Genomic DNA, 16,177 nt, shown 5'->3' with positions numbered 1-16,177 from the left:
AAAGAGTGTCGATATTCGGCGATAAAAAAAGAATGACATTTCCTTGGTGGCCAGCGTCGCACAGCCAAGGAGGCGGCCAATATTTTGTTTTTCATTTTTTAAGTGCCAAATGTTTATTGCTATAGTCAGCCAGCGATCCCCTCGGAAACAATATACGTGATTGCAGCCTGCCCCTGTTATCACATTCAGCAGGCCTGGACTCATCTGCATGCGTCGCATGACACTTCATTAGGATATATTATTTTCGTTTCCCAAAAGACATTAATATAAACACGAAACCTCGGGCCACTCACTGGGCTGTTTTAACGGGCGCTAAAACCACAACTGTTCTTTTTATTTGGCATACCTTAGGTAGGGATGAAGTGATTAAAATTGTAGAGGACTCTCTACAATTTTAATTAATTGATTTATTCAATTCTTTCTATTCTTTTTTACAAATTTATTTTGGAATTTATGAATAGGCCAACCAATTCAAGAAGATATTCATTTAATAGTGGCTTTGCAAAAAAGCGGAAGATCGAGAAACTCGTGTAAAGCTTCCCCTAAGAGCGCTCTGCTATTAATGGAAGTGTTAAAGATGACTTTCGAACTTTAAAACAGATCAAAAATGTTACTAGTACTTTCCTAATTGATAATGTATGCTAAGAGATGGCCAAGAAATAAGTCAACTTACAAATGAATAATTACTTTTCTCAATTTGTAAAATTAAACTAAATCTGAAAACACCAATGGTCACATTGCAACGCACGATTACGTTAAGTCAAAATTCCTTTATTTGCATGGACTATTAAAAATAATGCTTACAAAAGACTAATAAAAAAAACTTGAATGTTTTGCTCTTATGGAGCCTTCACAAGTCTCGTTCTTTTTGCCCTACCAACAGACATAAAAACCGCGCACAAAACGCGGCTGTTTCGCAGCGCAGTGCGTGCCTACCTCGCACAGGATCCTCGGTGTTCATTATCATTTGTATTCAGAGTTGAAAGTGGGGGTGCACCTGGTGGGTTGTCAGCCAGCAAGATTTATAACCTGCGCGTAAAACTGAACAAAACTCAATGCTTTTGTATGGAAATGTCCGTTATTCTGACGCCCTCTTTAATTTTTCGCGATCCTGTGGGTGTGACGTAATAACTTTATTCTGCATGTCTGACAAAGGCGTTCGTTATGGTTATGGTGAACTTGATTAAAAATATGACAGTGTAAATTATTGTGTGTAAAAGGATAGGTAACTGGTTTGTTTCTGTTAAATTCAATCATGCGGCAATGTGTGAATATTGTATTTTTTATCCATAACTTTTTCAGTTGAAACGATTTATGGACGGCGTTGTTTTTTTATTTATGGTAGTAAATTAAAAGAACAAAAATAAAAAGTGATGCACGATCTATCTATCAAAGCTATCACCATGTCCTGGCAGAACTTCTACCAGGATGACTAGATACATAGTGGTTATAATAGTTCGTAATTAAACACAATTGGGTTGTTTAAACCCACTCCAGATAATTATAAATGTTCTTATTAATTACCAAAATTACCCCCAATGGAATTCAACGCAAAACCGCTTTGGCAAATATTCTTATCAATAGCATCAAAACAAATCTCTTTTCATACAGGATCACGTCATCATTCTTTTTTAGTTCACCTTTTTGCCAAACTAGGCAGAAAGGGTTGATACGTAACAGGCGAAACTCTATACCTTAAGGCTTCCCAAACTTTTTTTACTGTGCACCCTTTGGAATTTTAATAAACGATGGACCTCCGCCCCTCTTGATTATTTTTTTATGCAAAGAAATTAAGACCAAAAATAAAACATAATTATGCTTCTCAAAACGGGGCTCAAGTTATGAATTTACCACTCTCATCTCTTTCGATCGCCTCACGACACCCTTAAGAGCTGGCATGCGCGCAGTGATAAAATCATACCGATGATTTTAGACGAAAAATGTATGGGTCTATCACATAAAATCGATAAAAGCTTATCACGGCGCACATCCTAGACTTATTGGGCGTCGCAACGCACAGTTTGGGAACCCCTGCTCTATACAAAAGTGGCCAAACATTGTTAGCGCGGGCGGCCAATTAAAATCAGTTCAGCAACAAACCCGAACGGAATTAACGATTCCGGTGTAGACGTAAACACTATTGAATAGTTTACGACTGAGCCGTTTTGTTTTGGCTTTCTGTAATGTAAACTAAAAGCTGTCTACGTGATTCTGTAGATTCTAGGTATAGAGACAATAATCATTGTTTGTATTGTCACAACTAAATAGCCTAAACTAGATAGGTTTGTATATTTTTTCGTATCTATTTGATACATAGAAGAAACTTTCCAACGATGTTAATCTGAACCTAAGAAATATAGAAAAACGTCTAAATGAGTCATAAAGCGGACTTTGGAAAAAAACATGTTATACATCCTATAAAGCAAGTTTTCAATGGTCGTGCTCATCACACCAACAATTTTGCCACTGGTTTCCACGAGGTGGCCAGATGATCTCATAAAAGTAGAGGGAAGGCGCTAGATGCAGGCCGCTACCAACTGGCGAATCTGTAAATCTTTGGAGAAGGCCTATGTTCAGCAGTGGACATTCAGCGGATGAAATGATGATTAAGGGTTCCACCTTCTCTACTTTATTTGGGTATACTATGTTCGAAGTCCTCGAGTATTTTCTGATGCCGTTCATCAAGTCTGTTTTGATGCAGTCGTTTTGTTACCAGCTTCAATGGTTCAAATCATACAGCTCATCGCTGAACAAGCCCTTTCTAATTGCAGTTGCCTTATCCTTGCATTCATCCTTCAAAGGCATAGATGTGTATTGTATTACTAGATAGGCCGTGCTGTAATAATTTGACATTACATTTGACATTTATAACGCTCATAACCTGATACACCGAGCAACTCAGACCACGGCCGCCGTCTGAAAATCAGTAATAAAAGTTCACTCATGATATTGGTTTCACAAAACTAAATCTAGTAAAATGTCAAGAAAGCTGTCACTAGACAGTCAAATGGTTCAGCCGTGCATTTGTTTTTCTCCCGAAAAAAAGTACTTTTAGGCTGAGTTGCACGACCTAACTTTGACCGTAACTTTAACGCTAACCGGTGTTTTTGTATGGAGTTTGACAGATTTTTGACGTTTGTCAAAGTTAAAGTAGGATGGTGCAACTCAGCCTTAGTTAACCATGACCCTATTTTCATTCTAAGCAGCATATGAGCCTATCTAGTAGTTTACTTAGAAGTCTGTGCTCAAAGGCCGTCAACGTTGGGTCGACTTCATTAACATTTCTTTTCACCACTCTGTCACACCTGAGGTTTAGTTCTGAAGGACTCTTATTAACGGGCAGCAAGGTTGAATTTTGGACAGAAATATAAAGCAATGACGAAGGTTTTGTGTCGGTTTTAATCGTAAAGACTACATTTCGTGTATGAATAGGTGCTTTACAGGGATGTATTGGTCTGGGCTTATGTATATATTTAACCTGTGATATGGTAGTTTATCTGGTAGATAAGTTCTAGATATGCTATCAGGGACATTATATTAACCACTTTTTTTACCGCACCACTAAGATTTTCTACTTTCTAAATATTTGCCATCAATATGTATAAGCCCATCAATAATACAAAATAAGCAGTCTTTAACATAATGAGAAATTGTTTGAAATACAAAATAATTCATCAGGCACGTGAGGGCTCTCTAAATCATAATTAATTCGTAATTAATAACACCCGAAAAGCGGAATAATAAATTTTAATTGTGATAAATGACTACGCTGCTCCACGATTCTATTGAAAGGGTTTGTTTATTTGAATAATAAACACTTGACCGTGAATGCAATTACTTGGTCTCATTAATAAAATTTAATTAAATTGTTTAAGCGTTAGAGTCGCATCTCGAAATACAGTTAAAATAACTCGGTAAAAAAAAGATTTTTTCATGTCCTTCTAATTATAAACGTAAGTGGATGTTGTTACTCTTTCACGCAAAAACTACCGGAATTTTATGAAACTTCTCAGTATCATTGTATGTTTATACATCAGAATCAGGCTATAATTTATATCTTATAACGATCTGTGATACGGATGAAAGCACTGGCAAAATCTAGTTATAAATTAAGAACATTGTTGAACTCTACCTACCTTTAATGTTAAAGTCAAAATGTTGTGGTAATTAAATAGTCGTAAACAGTAGGTATTCCCACTAAATTACCCTTTACTTAGTTATAGTGTAGCTTCACTTTATTGTCTGATCGTTAAAATAAGTACCCGCTTACTACAAATATTTGTGTCATCATCATCATCATCATGATCATTATTTCAGCCATAGGACGTCCACTGCTGAACATAGGCCTCCCCCAATGCTTTCCATGTTGATCTATTGGTAGCGGCCTGCGTCCAGCGCTTCCCTGCTACCTTTACGATGTCGTCGGTCCACCTTGTAGGTGGACGTCCCACGCTGCGTTTTCCGGTACGCGGCCTCCAAACAGTAGGTATTCCCACTAAATTACCCTTTACTTAGTTGTAGTGTACTTTATTGACTGTATTAACTTGAAAAAGCAACAAACATATTTAACAGTTCAAATCGCTACAAGAAACGGTGAACAAATCTGTTGTCAGTATTTTGCATCCTTATGGATAAAGTTTTTTTTCTGTTTCTGCGACTAACTATCTATATATATAAAAGAAAGTCGTGTTAGTTACTTCGCTTATAACTCAAGAACGGCTGAACCGATTTAGCTGAAAATTGTCAGGGAGGTAGTTTAGAGCCAGGAGAAGAACATAGGATACTTTTTATCCCGTTCGAAATTAAAAAAAAAAGTCTGCTTATTTATTGCCATTAAGGCCGAACAAAGTTCGCCGGGTCAGCTAGTTAATTCATAAATTCAAAGCACATATTAAAAGTACCTTAATGAAAAAGGGCTACTATAAAGTCGATGATTATTTGAAAGATAAAAATATATATAACTATGTATTTACTATAAATATTTATAACTATGTATTTTGAAAACCTGTAAACCTTTGAAAAAGAGGCTGACAATAGTGTCTGAGTTTCTTACGCTGCTTCTTCTCAGCACTGGCCCATTTATTGTCCTGAAGCAGTGGTAGGGTTAATACTGGGACGTGTAAAAGTGCTTTTTTAAAGCCTACTTACAGAAATAAATGAGTTTTACTGAGTTTTAATACTATGCATAAAAAAGAACAAAAAAAGCTTGTACAACTTTGCTTAGTTTGGGACTAGATGGAGCAGTGTGAAAAGTCCAAGGACATTTATTTATTTAAACCTTATCCTTCAACTCAAAGGGTAACTAAACTAGGTTGCTCAAAGCTGAAACTGTCAGGCATAAAGTCCGTCGTAAAACGGCTCTGTCCTTTTATTTTCGTAACTAATCAACAAATAGCGGCACGGACTAAATAAAACATTTGCTGTGCCCAATAAAAGGGCGTCGTAAACTCCAGAATGTTCATTACTAGTGAATGCAGGCCATTTAGTTTTATTATGATTTAGATTGCGTGTAACGTCGAGTTTTCTTTCAGCAATTAGTGTGAAATTAAAAAGTTATCAGTGACATAGACAATGCAGGTGAAAACTGTTTCCTAAAAGCATTGTTGTGTTTAGAAAATTGGATATTAAATTAAAACGGTTGGGTGCACAGAACATTATAAAGAGAACTATGTTCAGTGGTCGGGTGGCACTTGAGAACAACTGTGCTGTAAGTTAAGGTGCTTCTTACCTACTTCTTCATGTCATTTTCTTGAATGAAAACATTTTTTTACGCCATAGATAGATGCTCACTTAAACAACAGTGAAAGACAGGCCCAAACACACGGTGCAGTGAAAAAATATGCGTTTTGCAACGCGGCTCGAAGCATGGAGTCTGTATTCTGAACTTTGATTGTTAATTGTTTGATAGTATAATTGGCACTACCGTTCTGAACAAACAGCATAGAATTAAAGATGTTTCATATTTAATACCTCTAAAAAGACAAATTCATGTAGCGTCTATTAGCCAACTGCTCTATGTTGCAAAGCCGTAATGATGATGAGGTAATCGTATTTCAGTATAATTAGAAAAAGGCAAGACGCGTTTCATTACCGGAGGATTAAGTGTCACGTTTTATGACCACTTGAGGGTGGAACAAATGACTGTTGCACTAATTTGGGGGTGGGCCTTATTTGGTATGCTAATTTTAGCGCCAAATATGAATTAATTTAGTTTAATTTTACGATATAGGCAAATGCGTTAAATAATGTTGTGCTAGCTGAATAATTCCAAGGATAATAAATGGTTGCTAGGTAATTTTGTAGTAATTAACATCAGTGAAAATATTCTAATTAAAGTACTCATAGTGTGAAAAATATACCTCAGAGGAGATATTTTAACCTACGACATTTTTGTTTGAAAGGAATATTGGTCACATCCTTGTCATAATTTTATTTTGTTACTAAGCTACGAGTAAATCTCCTAAGGCAAATTAGATTCTAGTGACAATTTTTTTTTTAATTTTGCATTAAAGTTGGCTACATGTAATTGTTTTAAATTATTACATCTATGTAAAATATGTGCTATTACTGAGTACTATTATAGTCCCGTAGATTAATAAAGGATCACACCAAAACATTATTTTATATAAACCATATCCTGCAGGAGCACTATCATAACTTAGCTTCTAAGATGAAGACAATAGCCGATAAACTGCAGTATGACGGGGGAACTACTAACACGCTAATACAGGGTGGGAATAAATGGAGGGGCAGAAGTAAAGCTTTTCACAAAGGATACATCCATGTTTATATTCCAAAAAAAATCCTAAATCAAACAAAACTTTAAATAAAGCATAGGATATGGCGAGATCACATATTTATGAAAATATTTCCATTAGTTTATGTTAATTTGACACACCTGCTGAACCTAGGATCCACCGGATATAGTTCAAGCCAACACTTCAAAGCTTTCAGTCAATTAAATAATAACATATAGAGTTATTGCATGTTTACAATTAAAGTAAAAGTCGATAACTATTCCAGGCAACCAATGACACACCCTGTATAAACACTGTCACAGGCAGGTGAGCCTTGCCAACTGTTTAACCACGCACCACTGGAAACCCAACCTTAACTTTCACATTATAAGGTAGATAAAATACCGTCAACAATGAAGACATTAATTTGTTTGATAAAAGGTGGGCAAGCCTTTTGATTTGTGGTCGTGAAGAAGACAACTTTCTTTATGGTTTCCTTAACGTACAAAGGAATAATGTTTGTGCATTGTGAAATGTTGTGCAACTTGTATTTTATATCTTAAAAGTGGAAATAAGAACGAACTGCGAACGTAGTGAGTGCAAGATTTAAAGAAAGTATTCTTGAATTTATCACAACACCTTGCGACGTGGACTCGAAATGAGTAAGAGCAAGCTAAATTTTTCGTACGGTTGAATTGACTTTTAATTTTCATCTCTGGGGAAATTAGATTGGATGGATCTATCTATCATCATACAGTCTATGATCATTACAGGATAAATATTACTTGTGATGTCTACGATCAATGTCATTCAACAAAATATATTAATCTCGTATGTATTTAACGGGTGTAAAAAAACCTATCCCGATTTTACACCCTGTATAGATTTTAGATTTTTTTAGCGTTTAGAATCGTATCTCAAACTAAATTCTAAATAACTTGAAAAAGTCGAATTGGTTAAGGTTGGAATCGAACCCTCGACCTTTCGCTTGCTAGATCAGATGGTTAACAGCAGTATAGCCCAGTCTTATTTCACTTACGCCAAATTGGTACCATGATATTGGTCCACTCAATCACACATTGATCGCTGTATCGACAACACTGTAAGCTGTTGTCAACATTACCAAATCGGGCTGACAACTCCGCCCTGCACCTTATCTTCAAGATAAATTAATCAGTGAAATAACGCAGCAAAGCTAATCTCGTTCGGTAATCTAATTGAATCCAACCCTTTGGTTGGGACGTCATGAACATTCAGCCGTCGCAAACATTGACGGGTGTGGGCGCGGATTGGTGACGTAAGACTTAGGTAAAGGTGGATTAGCGTTGGTATATCAAGTGGAGTCTAACTTGATCCGGTAGTAAAGGGGAATGTCGAGAGATTCGGAGGTTCTGGGTTTCATTTCAAAATGGGACAGATATAATTTACAAACAGGTCTAAGTTTGCTACCAACTTGTTTAGAAGGACTTCATTTATTTCAGCTGGACAAGGGACTACAACGACTAGCAAAACTTGCATCAATTTATTTAAGTAACTTAAAAAAAATCTAATTGCCTGAATAGGGTGGGAAGGTGAGATGCGACTTTTAACGCTAAACAAATTTTAATAACTATTGCATTGATATATTATTATTCTAATAAAAAAACCAGTAAAGTAGCTTCGTCAAGCAATTTCTCACGCCGTGTCATTTCGAGCAATTTATGCTTCGATCGGCAAGACTGGCCGGCTGGTATGTAGCAGAACCCTATTCGACAAATAGATAAAAATCAACACCAACAGGAAGTTTGGGTAAAATATCAATTTGCAGATCATTGTACAAGTAAGTCATTCCAAAGGCGCATTATTGAAACACCCGTAACTTTTTGCGGCAATAACAATAAACTGCAACATGATTTCTGCGTGAACGAACATTTTCCACGGCGTTGTCGACAATGGTTGCGAGCTCATACATCATGGCTGGAGGCCTGTTGAAAATTGTGCCCTTCCGTTATTGCATTACAAGGCATCTACCCCGCAAATTGTGCGTGATCCCCCCACTGTGCTCGCTATACAGATAAGTTGGAACAATAGATACCACGTTTCAATATAAACTTTTTAAAAAACATAACCCTCCTTCTAACAGTCGGGTAATAATACATGTCTTTAGAGGAAAACCTGATGTCATGAATCAATGTTTCGCCCAAATAAAGTTAATTGGAATAGGTATACATGGTACTTATAAGATTATTGCAAAAGAAATCTAACAATGTTCTTAAAATTTATAAGATGCATCTCAATTAAATTGTTTAGACATAAAATTCCCAGACAGTCCTGTTTATTGTTTTGCGATTTCTTTAAAGAAAATTACCCTAACAGACACTTAAAATAACTCAATCTCTAGCTAAACTTTGTATAACGCAATAAAGCGAGTACGATATACTGTGTAGAGTGATTGTGATTTAGACTACAAAGTTCGCCGTCATCGCAACGTCACAAAATAGATAGGAGCAGAAGACAATCTACTTGTGAAGTAAGCTAAGGCAACTCACACATAGACAACGCTCACGGACACGAAGTTAATCGGAAACCAGTCTAAACCGGAGCGAGCGCGAATGGCCGCCCGCTTGAGACGCGTCTGTGAGCGTATGCAAAATGAAGTATAGTTGTTGCAATTCACGGAGGCGAGTGAGCTTTACATGTGTGGTGGCTCGCTACTGTTCGTTTTCAAAAGTTTTGATAGACATTATACTATCGTTATGTGCATGTACACGTACACACACAAGAAAAGCTCACTCGCCTTCGTGAGTTGCAAGAAGTGATTGTCTTTTGTTCCTACCTATTTTGTGGAATCTCTTTATCTAAGTAGTCTGCGCTCGAGAGCTCTTACATTTATCTTGCAGTGCAAGTCACTAACAGACACTTGATAGTTTGGATTAAATTATGGGGGTAGGGGAAATAAAATAATATTATCATATCGGATTTTGGGGCTTTCTCAAAACGAACCCAGGATTAGGGGATTATTGTAATTTTCTACAGATTCAAGTTTTTAATAAAGATGAATTCAATCTTGCAATTATTAGATCAAAGACTATACAGGGTGGAATTTTGTAATGCCACCTGGAGGGAAAGTACTCTTAATATTGTAGATAGAAAAAAATTCTCAAAGAAAACATTCCTTTATTTTTGAAAAGAAATAGAACTGAATTCAAAGATTTCCAAAAATTTGCTTGCCACACCTGGGAATCGAACCAACTAAAATCTTTTAAAAATTACACCCTGTATTTTTATTGCATCGATCGTTAGGGTCAAGTATAAGGATGAAATCTCTCTAACAAACTTGATAAATCAAATGAAAAGAAATCCATAAAATCTTAAATTATTTTAATTATGTACAAAAAACTGTGTGGCATGGTAGTGAATTTTCGAATTTTTTTCGAAAATCTATGAATGCAGATCTCTTTCTTTTCAAAAATAAAGGAATGTTTTCTTTCAGTAAAATTTTCTATCTGCAGTATTAAGAGTACTTTCCCTCCAGGTGGCATTACAAAATTCCACCCTGTATAGTAAAAGGTAAATACTTAAACAAATGCTTTTAAGTAAAGTTAAACGGTTAACAGTCACACTCTCCAACCGTAATTAAGGTAATAGGTAGTGATTTGCAATAGTTTTTTTAGACTGTTTTGTAGTCTTTACACCTTGAAGAAAGATTGAACCTAAGGGAATTTCTAGGTAGACTGGCCCGCTACAGGTACATAGGGAAGAAATGGGACTTACTTGGCCAACGCTGCCGGTCGACATTTGCAGTCCTGGGTTTTGAGATTGCCGGGCCGGGGATTACATCCAATAGTTTTAGTGGGACTTACTGCACTCACAATACACAATTCACAGCATTTATTAGAACACAACGGATCTTTACACGGTTATTGCGGTTATTCACTCGCACGCGCGCGTCATTGAGATTTTGACTGGACGTAGGTAGTTCCCGCGTCTTCTAGTACCTAGTTTCGAAACGAGCAGTGCCCTCTCGTGGCATGACAGCGTACTTATTAATTTAGGTTGACCAAAGGGATTAGAATAAGAATGCGTAATCAGTATTTAAACACACAATTTGTTCGAATGTAGACACAGAGTAGGTATTTTATTTAACTGATTTATAGTAGGTAGTAAAAATTAATAGCTAAACTATAATAATATCTAAGTCTAAGTATGGGTATCTTTTACACTATGCTTACGTAAATAGTTGATGAGTGAGCGCGTTTCTTCTCACGCAAATATTTAGGTGTAATGAAATCGAATCTCACTCGAAGATTTAAGTAAGTATTTTCATTTAAAAAATATTTAAAATATTTGGTCACTAGACCTTAAACACAAACAAAATCCACAAAGCAAGAGATAGAACGAAACAAGTTTTAAATTCGCCGATCAAAGTTCGCTCAGATAAGCGCGGCGACCAAGACGAACGTCGCAGGAAGTCGTCGCGTCGTCCCGAACAACATTATTCATAGCTAGGACAAACTTCCGCTCTGCGGGGTACACGGCTCAACTTGAGATCGCTTCGGCGATTCCATACCATGCTGTAGTAGGATATTGATACGCGATGTCAATAGAAATGGTGCAGTGTACGAAATAATTGGGAAAAGCTATTTTTTGGCCAATAACTAGGAAAATAACTGTTGCATAACGTTTCTATGTTTCCACTTAATTATAATAACTTGAAAAATTGGGACGTCCACCCACAAGGTGGACTGACGACATCATAAAGGTAGCAGGAAAGCGCTGGACGCAGGCCGCTACCAACCGGGTAACATGGAAAGCATTGGGGGAGGTCTATGTTCAGCAGTGGACGAGACGTCCTATGGCTGAAATGATGATGATGATGATGATGATGAACTTAAAAAAATCGAACTGCCTAAGGCGGGACTCGAACCCACGACCTTTCGCTTGCCGGGCGACTGCTCTTCCATTCGATGAACCCGTCGACATTTTCAAGTGTAATACGCTGTTGCAGCCGCGTTTTGTTTCATCAATGTTGGGCAGTACACCCTTAAACATCCAACAGAAATATTGTTGTTTCCACTTCTTTAAAAAAGTAATTTAATAATAAAAGGTCAGATTTTATGAGCCGCCATATGTATTCAAACCAAGCTAACGTATCTTCTTCAGCACGGCAAGTATTATTATGATTCGTCAATGAAAACCTTACTAAATTGCAAACAAATACATTTCAGCCATACTGCTGAACATAGAATAAAATATGAAACTTTTTATTTGCAAGAAAGGTATACAAGCAGGCAAGACATAGATTCAAACAGAGAGAAATATACAGGTGCACAATTAACTGCTTGTGACCCTCTGACAAAAAGGCACCCTCTCAGCGTACATCAAGACCGCCAGGGCTTGTCTTGAAACTGATTTTCAGCAGGGGCCCTTCACATAGACATAGTCCTCTTCCAAAGATTTCCTTAATTAATGCTGCCCCATCGGCCGTCAGTTCTACGTACTAGTGTCCTGCCCTTTGCCACTTCAGTTTTTACCGGTCAGGCTATATTAGACTATAGTTCGCTTATGGCAAACAAAACACTCAGAATNGAATTGACTTCTATTTTTCATCTCTGGGGAAATTAGATTGGATGGATCTATCTATCATCGTACAGTCTATGATCATTACAGGATAAATATTACTTGTGATGTCTACGATCAATGTCATTCAACAAATATTAATCTCGTATGTATTTAACGGGTGTAAAAAAACCTATCCCGATTTTGCACCCTGTATAGACTTTAGATTTTTTAGCGTTTAGAATCGCATCTCAAACTTAATTCTAAAGAACTTGAAAAAGTCGAATTGGTTAAGGTGGGAATCGAACCCTCGACCTTTCGCTTGCTAGATCAGATAGTTAACAGCAGTATAGCCCAGTCTTATTTCACTTACGCCAAATTGGTACCATGATATTGGTCCACTCAATCACACATTGATCGCTGTATCGACAACACTGTAAGATGTTGTCAACATTACCAAATCGGGCTGACAACTCCCTGCACCTTATCTTCAAGATAAATTAATCAGTGAAATAACGCAGCAAAGCTAATCTCGTTCGGTAATCTAATTGAATCCCACCCTTTGGTGGGACGTCATGAACATTCAGCCGTCGCAAACATTGACGGGTGTGGGCGCGGATTGGTGACGTAAGACTTAGGTAAAGGTGGATTAGCGTTGGTATATCAAGTGGAGTCTAACTTGATCCGGTAGTAAAGGGGAATGTCGAAAGATTCAGAGGTTCTGGGTTTCATTTCAAAATGGGACCGATATAATTTACAAATAGGTCTAAGTTTGCTAGCATCTTGTTTAGAAGGAGTACATTTGTTTCAGCTGGACAAAGGACCACAGCGACTAGCAAACTTGCATCAAAATAAATTTTAATAACTTGAAAAAATCTAATTGCTTGAGTCGCATCTCACCTTCCCACTCTATTCCCAATAGAGTGGGAAGGTGAGATGCGACTTTTAACGCTAAACAAATTTAAATAACATTGAGAAGTTGTCATTATGAGCTGAAACCGTATTGCATTGCATTAATTAATATATTCTAATAAAAAATAAGTAAAGTAACTTCGTGAAGCAACTTATTACGCGCCGTGTCGATTCTATTTAGTTATAGGTAACATACGGCAAGACATACCGCTGGTATGTGGCAGATAATTAATCTATTCGACAAATAGATAAAAATCAACACTAACAGGAAGTTTGGGTAAAATATCAATTTGCAGATTATTCTACAAGTAAAGTCAGCCAAAGGCGCATTATTGAAACACCCGTAACTTTTTGCGGTAATAACAATAAACTGCAACATGATTTCTGCGTGAACGAACATTTTCCACGGCGTTGTCGACAGTGGTTGCGAGCTCATACATCATGGCTGGAGGCCTGTTGAAAATTGTGCCCTTCCGTTATTGCATTACAAGGCATCTACCCCGCAAATTGTGCGTGATCCCCCCACTGTGCTCGCTATACAGACAACTTGGAACAATAGACACCGCGATACAATAAAAACTATATAAATAACACATGCCTTTATTGCATTAAACACAAGTTATTCAGGGAAAAACCCGATGTTATGAGTCAATCTTTCGGCCAAATAAAGTTAATTGGAATAGGTAAAAGTGCTTTTGAAAAGCCTACTTTAAAAATAAATTTGTACATACTTAAAAGATTATAGCAAAAGAAACCTAACAATGTCAAGATTTTAGAAATCATTTGAAGCTTGAAGATTCTGTTTATTGTTTTGCGATTGTAGGTACATCTATCTATAGAATAAGTTATTTAAACGCTTCTTTAAAGAAAACTACCCTAACAGAAGCGTAAAACATCTCAACCTCATAGCTAAAATTTGTATAAAGCAACAAATCGAGTGCGATATACTCTGTAGAGTGATTTTTATTAAGATTACCAAGTTCGTCGTCATCGCAACGTCACAAAATAGATAGGAGAATCTACTTGCAAAGTAAGCTCAGGCAACTCACACATAGACAACGCTCACGGGCATGATATCACCAATAATCGCAAACCAGTCTAAACCAGTACGAGCGCGAATGCCGCCCGCTTAAGACGCGTCTGTGAGCGTATGCAAAATGAAGTATAGTTGTTGCAATGAGGGCTATCGTTTTTATACTTAACAGTTGGCACCTTTGGCGATTGACAGGACCTTACTCTACAGTGGCGGCATCTTGATGAGTGCAAATGCGATAGTCCTCCTACCACTTTCGCGCTCACCAGTTGGTGCTACTGTCTTCGCTACTAGCAAGTGACAGGACCTTACGCTACAGTGGCGCTAACTGGTGAGCGCTAAAACGATAGCCCTCATTCACGAAGGCGAGTAAGCTTTACAGATGTGGTGGCTCGCTACTGTTCGTTTTTCAAAAGTTTTGATAGACATTATACTATCGTTATGTGCATGTACACGTACACACACAAGTAAAGCTCACTCGCCTTCGTGAGTTGCAAGAAGTGATTGTCTTTTGTTACTACCTATTTTGTGGAATCTCTTTATCCAAGTAGTCTGCGCTCGAGAGCTCTTACATTTATCTTGCAGTGCAAGTCACTAACAGACACTTGATAGTTTGGATTAAATTATGGGGGTAGGGGAAATAAAATAATATTATCATATCGGATTTTGGGGCTTTCTCAAAACGAACCTAAGATTAGGGGATTATTGTACTCGTAACAATATATTCTACAGATTTAAGTTTTTAATGAAGATGAATTCAATCTAGCAATTTTTAGATTAAAGACTAATAAAGTTAAATGCAACAGATAATTGCCATAAGTAAAGTTAGGCTGAGTTGTACCACCTAACTTTGACCGTAACTATAACGGTAACCGCCACTTTTTGTATGGAGTTTGACAGATATTTGAGTTTGTTAGAGTTAAAGTTAGATGGTGCAACCCAGTCTTAAACTTACAGGTTAACAGTAACACGCTCCAAGAGTAGTTATGGCATAGTGATTTGCATTTGCTTTTTCATTTCTAAAATCAATGACTGTTTTTTAGTCCTTGCACCTTGAAGAAAGATCGAACCTCAGGGAATTTCTAGATAGACGGGCCCGCTACAGGTACATAGGGAAGAAATGGGACTTACTTGGCCAACGCTGCCGGTCGATGCTTACTTGCAAAGTCCTGGGTTTTGAGATTACCGGGGTTCACATTCTAGTTCAGTGGGTCTTGCTGCACTCACAACACACAATTCACCGCATATTATTAGAACACAGCGGGTATTAACACTGTTATTGCGGTTTTTCACCCACACGCGCGCGCCTTTGAGAACTTGACTGGACGTAGGTAGTTCTCGCGTTTTCTAGTAGTCTAGAAACGAGCAGCGCCCTCTCGTGGCGTGACAGCGTAATCATTTTAGGCTGGCTAAAGAGATTAGATAGGGATGCGACTTTAAACACATCTAATTTAATATAATAACAAAATGTGGACTGCTTTGTCTGGAAATAAACAATTTTTATTTTTATTTTTATTTTTATTTTTATTTTTATTTTTATTTTTATTTTTATTTTTATTTTTAGTTTATTTTTATTTTTATTTTTATTTTTATTTTTATTTTTATTTTATTTGATATTTGTTAGAATGTAGACACAAAGTTTTTCTGATTTTATGTAGGTAGTGAAAATCCATAGATCAAAAGCTAAATTACACGTATGACTATTACTACACACATACGTCAATAGTTAATGAGTGAGCGAGTTTCTAAATCTATCTCACAGGCAGATTTGAGTATTCTCACTAAAAAAATATTTAAAATATTTGTTTACTAAACCTTCTTAAACACAAACAAAACCCACAAAGCAAAGGAGTGAAACAAGTTTTAAATTCGCCGATCAAAGTTCGCTCAGATAAGCGCGCGACCAAGACGAACGTCGCAGGAAGTCGTCGCGTCGTCCCGAACAACATTATTCATA

The sequence above is a fragment of the Ostrinia furnacalis genome, unplaced genomic scaffold (assembly GCF_004193835.3).
Source record: "Ostrinia furnacalis isolate ACB-3 unplaced genomic scaffold, ASM419383v2 OfSCF2099, whole genome shotgun sequence".
NCBI lineage: Eukaryota > Metazoa > Arthropoda > Insecta > Lepidoptera > Crambidae > Ostrinia > Ostrinia furnacalis.
The sequence above is the reverse complement of the archived record's forward strand: the minus strand, read 5'-3'. Positions refer to the sequence as shown.